The sequence below is a fragment of the Pseudophryne corroboree genome, chromosome 3, assembly GCF_028390025.1.
Source record: "Pseudophryne corroboree isolate aPseCor3 chromosome 3, aPseCor3.hap2, whole genome shotgun sequence".
Lineage (NCBI taxonomy): Eukaryota > Metazoa > Chordata > Amphibia > Anura > Myobatrachidae > Pseudophryne > Pseudophryne corroboree.
Window position 1 is genome coordinate 143,968,405 of NC_086446.1, and position 6,368 is coordinate 143,974,772.

The 6,368-nt window shown below is 35.3% G+C and overlaps 1 non-coding gene across 1 annotated transcript; it reads left to right on the top strand.

Annotated features, from left to right (window-relative positions):
- Nucleotides 1-5,698: 5,698 nt before the first annotated feature.
- On the top strand, nt 5,699-5,772 carry TRNAS-ACU (transfer RNA serine (anticodon ACU)). The gene has a single exon. It is a non-coding gene; the product is annotated as a tRNA-Ser (tRNA).
- Nucleotides 5,773-6,368: the final 596 nt, after the last annotated feature.

Consider the following 6,368-nt stretch of genomic DNA (forward strand, 5'->3'; position numbering starts at 1 on the left):
ATGTTTCCTGGTGTCAACCTGTATTATTTCAGTAGACATTGAAATGAGGATGCATCTTGCTGCCTTTCCAATGAAGCAAGTTTAATTTAGTAATAGGTGAAAAACCATCCTTACAAAGGTGTTAATCAGAGACTTGGCTTTGTGGACACTTTTCAGAGAACAAATTTGTTAGCATAAAAATAAAGCCAGAAAATGAAGAGCTGTTTAATCACTCAATTGGATTTTTTTGCCAGCATATTTCTTTTTCTCTGCAACCCACTGCTAAATTGTGCTTCCTAGCTGTTTTTATAAAATCACTGAATCAAATCTAACCACATCAGAGAAGGCCAGGTACCCTACACCAAAACAGGGGGTTTGAAATTTTGACTTGTCTACTTAAAGATCACCAAAATCTGATAACAAGGTCAATTACGTCCCTGGGTGGGATTGAACCACCAACCTTTTGGTTAATAGCCGTGCACACTAACTGATTGCGCCACAGAGACACTTTGCAAAAGTCCATACTGACAAAGGCTAATAAGCATTCATCTAAAACATTTCCTAGAAAAACTTTAAAAAGTCAATAATCTGGAGAGTTTTTGTAAGATGTTTCTTCCATCAACCAACGAAGAAACACATTGGTACTTTCCCATGATGAGTGAGTGCTTCAGGATCTCTTGCACTTACATGTGCAGCAGAGTACAGCAATGGAAGCATGTTGGGCCCATAACCCAGCGGTAGGCAGATTGAAACTATCCTCTGCTATAGGCATTTTTTTTTGTTAATTAAAGTAATCCAAAACTGGGATTGATATTTTGGCTCTTTTATTTTTACTTAAAGTACAATAACTTTTACCATTTTAATTTGTTTTAATAGTATATTGACAGTATTGTTTTCTTTCAAAAATCCACTTAATTTTCTTTACCCTATTATTAAAATGGTAATAGACAAAAACAAACTACATTGTCACCAGAAGATCAATACAAAATGTACAAGTGATATATTAAAATCATCTTTCCAGCTTGAATTTCAATGATGCATTGGGGCAACGATTTTGTGAGAAACATCTTCACCCTTAAATAAAGATTTTCTTAATTCCTTACCTGTGTGCTAATTAGATATCACCTTGTTTTCACATTAAACAGACTTCCACATGAGAAAGCAGCAAGGATACAGTGGCGTTAATGTTTCCTGGTGTCAACCTGTATTATTTCAGTAGACATTGAAATGAGGATGCATCTTGCTGCCTTTCCAATGAAGCAAGTTTAATTTAGTAATAGGTGAAAAACCATCCCTACAAAGGTGTTAATCAGAGACTTGGCTTTGTGGACACTTTTCAAAGAACAAATTTGTTAGCATAAAAATAAAGCCAGAAAATGAAGAGCTGTTTAATCACTCAATTGGATTTTTTTTGCCAGCATATTTCTTTTTCTCTGCAACCCACTGCTAAATTGTGCTTCCTAGCTGTTTTTATAAAATCACTGAATCAAATCTAACTCTGATTACATCAGAGAAGGCCAGGTACCCTACACCATAACAGGGGGTTTGAAATTTTGACTTGTCTACTTAAAGATCACCAAAATCTGATAACAAGGTCAATTACGTCCCTGGTTGGGATTGAACCACCAACCTTTTGGTTAGTAGCTGGAAACACTAACCGATTGCGCCACAGAGACACTTTGCAAAAAGTACATACTGACAAAGTCTAATAAGCATACATCTAGAACGTTTCCTAGAAAAACTTTAAAAAGTCAATAATCTGGAGAGTTTTTGTAAGATGTTTCTTCCATCAACCAATGAAAATTAAGTGGATTTTTAAAAGAAAACAATACTTTCAATATACTATTAAAACAAATTAAAATGGTAAAAGTTATTGTACTTTAATGAAAAATAAAAGAGCAAAAATATCAATCCCAGTTTTGGATTACTTTAACAAAAAAAAATGCATATAGCAGAGGATAGTTTTAATCTGCCTACCTCTGGGTTATGGGCCCAGCATGCTTCCATTGCAGTACTCTGCTGCACATGTAAGTGCAAGAGATCCTAAAGCACTCACTCATCATATGAAAGTACCAATGTGTTTCTTCATTGGTTGATGGAAGAAACATCTTACAAAAACTCTCCAGATTATTGACTTTTTAAAGTTTTCCTAGGAAACGTTCTAGATGTATGCTTATTAGACTTTGTCAGTACGTACTTTTTGCAAAGTGTCTCTGTGGCGCAATCGGTTAGTATGTCCGGCTATTAACCAAAAGGTTGGTGGTTCAATCCCACCCAGGGATGTAATTGACCTTGTTATCAGATTTTGGTGATCTTTAAGTAGACAAGTCAAAATTTCAAACCCCCTGTTCTGGTGTAGGGTACCTGGCCTTCTCTGATGTAATCAGAGTTAGATTTGATTCAGTGATTTTATAAAAACAGCTAGGAAGCACAATTTAGCAGTGGGTTGCAGAGAAAAAGAAATATGCTGGCAAAAAAAATCCAATTGAGTGATTAAACAGCTCTTAATTTTCTGGCTTTATTTTTATGCTAACAAATTTGTTCTCTGAAAAGTGTCCACAAAGCCAAGTCTCTGATTAACACCTTTGTAAGGATGGTTTTTAACCTATTACTAAATTAAACTTGCTTCATTGGAAAGGCAGCAAGATGCATCCTCATTTCAATGTCTACTGAAATAATACAGGTTGACACCAGGAAACATTAACGCCACTGCATCCTTGCTGCTTTCTCATGTGGAAGTCTGTTTAATGTGAAAACAAGGTGATATCTAATTAGCACACAGGTAAGGAATTAAGAAAATCTTTATTTAAGGGTGAAAATGTTTCTCACAAAATCGTTGCCCCAATGCATCATTGAAATTCAAGCTGGAAAGATGATTTTAATATATCACTTGTACATTTTGTATTGCTCTTCTGGTGACAATGTAGTTTGTTTTTGTCAATTACCATTTTAATAACAGGGTAAAGAAAATTAAGTGGATTTTTGAAAGAAAACAATACTGTCAATATACTATTAAAACAAATTAAAATGGTAAAAGTTATTGTACTGTAAGTAAAAATAAAAGAGCCAACATATCAATCCCAGTTTTGGATTACTTTAATTAACAAAAAAAATGCATATAGCAGAGGATAGTTTCAATCTGCCTACCTCTGGGTTATGTACCCAGCATGCTTCCATTGCTGTACTCTGCTGCACATGTAAGTGCAATAGAACCTGAAGCACTCACTCATCCTGGGAAAGTACCAATGTGTTTCTTCGTTGGTTGATGGAAGAAACATCTTACAAAAACTCTCCAGATTATTGACTTTTTAAAGTTTTTCTAGGAAACGTTTTAGATGAATGCTTATTAGCCTTTGTCAGTATGTACTTTTGCAAAGTGTCACTGTGGCGCAATCAGTTAGTGTGTATGGCTATTAACCAAAAGGTTGGTGGTTCAATCCCACCCAGGGACGTAATTGACCTTGTTATCAGATTTTGGTGATCTTTAAGTAGACAAGTCAAAATTTCAAACCCCCTCTTATGGTGTAGGGTACCTGGCCTTCTCTGATGTAATCAGAGTTAGATTTGATTCAGTGATTTTATAAAAACAGCTAGGAAGCACAATTTAGCAGTGGGTTGCAGAGAAAAAGAAATATGCTGGCAAAAAAATCCAATTGAGTGATTAAACAGCTTTTCATTTTCTGGCTTTATTTTTATGCTAACAAATTTGTTCTCTGAAAAGTGTCCACAAAGCCAAGTCTCTGATTAACACCTTTGTAAGGATGGTTTTTCACCTATTACTAAATTAAACTTGCTTCATTGGAAAGGCAGCAAGATGCATCCTCATTTCAATGTCTACTGAAATAATACAGGTTGACACCAGGAAACATTAACGCCACTGCATCCTTGCTGCTTTCTCATGTGGAAGTCTGTTTAATGTGAAAACAAGGTGATATCTAATTAGCACACAGGTAAGGAATTAAGAAAATCTTTATTTAAGGGTGAAAATGTTTCTCACAAAATCGTTGCCCCAATGCATCATTGAAATTCAAGCTGGAAAGATGATTTTAATATATCACTTGTACATTTTGTATTGCTCTTCTGGTGACAATGTAGTTTGTTTTTGTCAATTACCATTTTAATAATAGGGTAAAGAAAATTAAGTGGATTTTTTAAAGAAAACTATACTGTCAATATACTATTAAAACAAATTAAAATGGTAAAAGTTATTGTACTTTAAGTAAAAATAAAAGAGCAAAAATATCAATCCCAGTTTTGATTACTTAAATTAACAAAAAAAAATGCATATAGCAAAGGATAGTTTCAATCTGCCTACCTCTGGGTTATGGGCCCAGCATGCTTCCATTGCAGTACTCTGCTGCACATGTAAGTGCAAGAGATCCTGAAGCACTCAGTCATCATGGGAAAGTACCAATGTGTTTCTTCGTTGGTTGATGGAAGAAACATCTTACAAAAACTCTCCAGATTATTGACTTTTTAAAGTTTTTCTAGGAAACGTTCTAGATGTATGCTTATTAGCCTTTCTCAGTATGTAGTTTTTGCAAAGTGTCTCTGTGGCGCAATCGGTTAGTGTGTCCGGCTACTAACCAAAAGGTTGGTGGTTCAATCCCACCCAAGGACGTAATTGACCTTGTTATCAGATTTTGGTGATCTTTAAGTAGACAAGTCAAAATTTCAAACCCCCTGTTATGGTGTAGGGTACCTGGCCTTCTCTGATGTAATCAGAGTTAGATTTGATTCATTGATTTTATAAAAACAGATAGGAAGCACAATTTAGCAGTGGGTTGCAGAGAAAAAGAAATATGCTGGCAAAAAAAATCCAATTGAGTGATTAAACAGCTCTTCATTTTCTGGCTTTATTTTTATGCTAACAAATTTGTTCTCTGAAAAGTGTCCACAAAGCCAAGTCTCTGATTAACACCTTTGTAGGGATGGTTTATTAACCTATTACTAAATTAAACTTGCTTCATTGGAAAGGCAGCAAGATGCATCCTCATTTCAATGTCTACTGAAATAATACAGGTTGACACCAGGAAACATTAACGCCACTGCATCCTTGCTGCTTTCTCATGTAGAAGTCTGTTTAATGTGAAAACAAGGTGATATCTAATTAGCATACAGGTAAGGAATTAAGAAAATCTTTATTTAAGGGTGAAGATGTTTCTCACAAAATCGTTGCCCCCAATGCATCATTGAAATTCAAGCTGGAAAGATGATTTTAATATATCACTTGTACATTTTGTATTGCTCTTCTGGTGACAATGTAGTTTGTTTTTGTCAATTACCATTTTAATAATAGGGTAAAGAAAATTAAGTGGATTTTTTAAAGAAAACTATACTGTCAATATACTATTAAAACAAATTAAAATGGTAAAAGTTATTGTACTTTAAGTAAAAATAAAAGAGCAAAAATATCAATCCCAGTTTTGATTACTTAAATTAACAAAAAAAAATGCATATAGCAAAGGATAGTTTCAATCTGCCTACCTCTGGGTTATGGGCCCAGCATGCTTCCATTGCAGTACTCTGCTGCACATGTAAGTGCAAGAGATCCTGAAGCACTCACTCATCATGGGAAAGTACCAATGTGTTTCTTCGTTGGTTGATGGAAGAAACATCTTACAAAAACTCTCCAGATTATTGACTTTTTAAAGTTTTTCTAGGAAACGTTCTAGATGTATGCTTATTAGCCTTTGTCAGTATGTACTTTTTGCAAAGTGTCTCTGTGGCGCAATCGGTTAGTGTGTCTGGCTACTAACCAAAAGGTTGGTGGTTCAATCCCACCTAGGGACGTAATTGACCTTGTTATCAGATTTTGGTGATCTTTAAGTAGACAAGTCAAAATTTCAAACCCCCTGTTATGGTGTAGGGCAGGCATTCCCAACCGCGGTCCTCAAGGCACACCAACAGTGCAGGTTTTAGTGATATCCAGGCTTCAGCACAGATGGTTAATTCAAAATAACTGAGCTACTAATTAAGTCACCTGTGTTCAAGCCTGGATATCACTAAAACCAGGACTGTTAGTGTGCCTTGAGGACCGTGGTTGGGAAACACTGGTGTAGGGTACCTGGCCTTCTCTGATGTAATCAGAGTTAGATTTGATTCAGTGATTTTATAAAAACAGATAGGAAGCACAATTTAGCAGTGGGTTGCAGAGAAAAAGAAATATGCTGGCAAAAAAAATCCAATTGAGTGATTAAACAGCTCTTCATTTTCTGGCTTTATTTTTATGCTAACAAATTTGTTCTCTGAAAAGTGTCCACAAAGCCAAGTCTCTAACACCTTTGTAGGGATGGTTTTTCACCTATTACTAAATTAAACTTGCTTCATTGGAAAGGCAGCAAGATGCATCCTCATTTCAATTTCTACTGAAATAATACAGGTTGACA